Genomic DNA, 2,203 nt, shown 5'->3' with positions numbered 1-2,203 from the left:
CAAAAAAGCCAGTTCTCCAATCCAGAAGGAAAGCATCGAGAAAGTTCAGAAAGAGTTGCAGCCAGGAGACATTCACTGAAGCTTCTAACTCTGCTGAGACCCCAATAGCTTCTGCTTAAAGCTAAACCTAAAAGCTAAAAGAAAACTAGAAAGCCTGGTCTGTGAGAGCTGGCCACACCCAGGCAGCCTCTATTCTTCCAACTTTAAAAAAACCCCAAGGCCTCAGAAGCTGTTTACTCAAGTTGTCTTCAGTAGCTGGCTCAGTATTTCTGCCTTACAATCTCTCTTCAAAAGAAAACCAGGACAAAGTAACCTCTTGAAAGCCACAACATTGTCATATTAGCATTTTATGAAGTTTTTTTGTCTGTTTGTGGAAATATGAGACACTAATACACACTAATCTAGATTTCTCTGCACTCAGTTTCAGGATCTGAAATTTTAAATCTTAAGTTGTTTCATGGAGAACAGGACTCCTATTTGATGTTGGACGCCTATCCTCTGCCTGGCACTTCACTTTAATAAGGTATTTTATTAAAAGGGTGGATTCTAGAATTTTCTTTTGTCATTGCTTTATCAGTTTGAGCACCGTAGCACATTTAATTACAGACTGCCTGTGTTTAGTTGAACTGCTTTCATGGTTTTAATTGATATTATTTAATGACAAATGAATCCCTTATGTACCAGATTTCCCAGAATAAATTAATATGTCTGGGATGAATGGTGTTTCCTATGGTTGTTTTCCCTCTTGCGTTAGACACTATCTGTTTCAGATCCTCATAGATGTATATGACCAACGTTTGAAATAATCATCTCAGAATTGGTTTTACAGACAATGTGTTGATAAAAACATGTAGTAAGTACAAAGTAATGACACTATAGCTGATTATATGTCTAACAGAAGGTCCGACATCAGGTAATACCCATGAGAACGAGCATTGTACAGTCACACTCGAGCAGTTAGGTATACCCTATCTTAAGGAAAGGGTAGCTCTGTCAGAAAGGAGGCCTCATGAAGCAGAACAAGCAGACAAAGGATTTTGTCAACCAGATGTGAGCTATCATAGAATTCTCACAATTTAAAAGAGAACATTAAGGCATTGTGAATAAATTGGCTCTGAGCATTTTAAATTACTGCCAGTCTCCTGCCTTTACCCAGTAACCCTGAACATTGACTAATCATCTAATACTCTCAACAAAATTTCTCTACTACATTTCCAAGAAATGTATTTTTCTCTCTTCCCGTTTGCTTCATTTGTAAAATGATTTAAAGCTGTACCCAATGGTTCTTGATTTGTTTACAAGAGGCAAAGGTTTCTCCCTATATGCTCCATCTAGACCTGTCATGATTTTGAAAACTTCGATCAAATTTCCTGCTAGCCTTCTCCTCTCCCAGGAAAACAGGCCCAATGTCTCCAATTTATCTTTGTAACTGAGGTGTCTTATCCCTTGAGCCATTTTCGTAAACCTCCTCTGCACTCTCTTCAAAGCATTCACACCTTTCCTATAGTACAGAATGCAAAGATGAAGTAGCTGAAAGCTAACCAATGAGCTAATCATAACCTCCCTGTTCTTTTATTCTGTTAATGAAACCTAGAATGCTGTATTTGTTCTTAACCACTGTCTTAAATCATTTACACATACACTCAGGTCTATCTGCTCCTGCACATCTTTTCGAAGAGTAGCCTCTACTTTATACTGCCTGTTCATGTTCTTTTGGACCAACGTATATTAGCTCACACTTCTCTGCATTGCATTATATATATATATATACACACTTATATATAGTCTTACAGCATGGAAACAGACCCTTTGGTCCAACTCGTCCATGCTGACCAACTTTTCCAAATTATTAACTAGATCCACGAGCCTGTGTTTGGCCCATATCTCTCCAAACCTTTCCTATTCATATATCTGCCCAATTGTCTTTGAAATATTATAATTGGGCCTGCATCTACCACTTCCTCTGGCAGCTCATTCTACATATGAACTATCCTCTGTGGAAAACATTGCCCCTCAGGTCCCTTTTAAATCTTTCTCCTCTCAGCTGTTGAAAACATCAATGTGATAATGACCAGACATTTTAATTTTCTGATGTTGATTGAGGGATAAAAGGACACTGGAGATAACTTTGCTCAATTTCTTTACAATTGTGATACTGGACTTTCCCATCTGAAAGATGGCACGTTTATTTAGGAAGTTTGAA

The sequence above is a fragment of the Chiloscyllium plagiosum genome, unplaced genomic scaffold, assembly GCF_004010195.1.
Source record: "Chiloscyllium plagiosum isolate BGI_BamShark_2017 unplaced genomic scaffold, ASM401019v2 scaf_4896, whole genome shotgun sequence".
NCBI classification, from domain to species: Eukaryota; Metazoa; Chordata; class Chondrichthyes; order Orectolobiformes; family Hemiscylliidae; genus Chiloscyllium; species Chiloscyllium plagiosum.
This window is presented reverse-complemented; position numbering follows the sequence as displayed.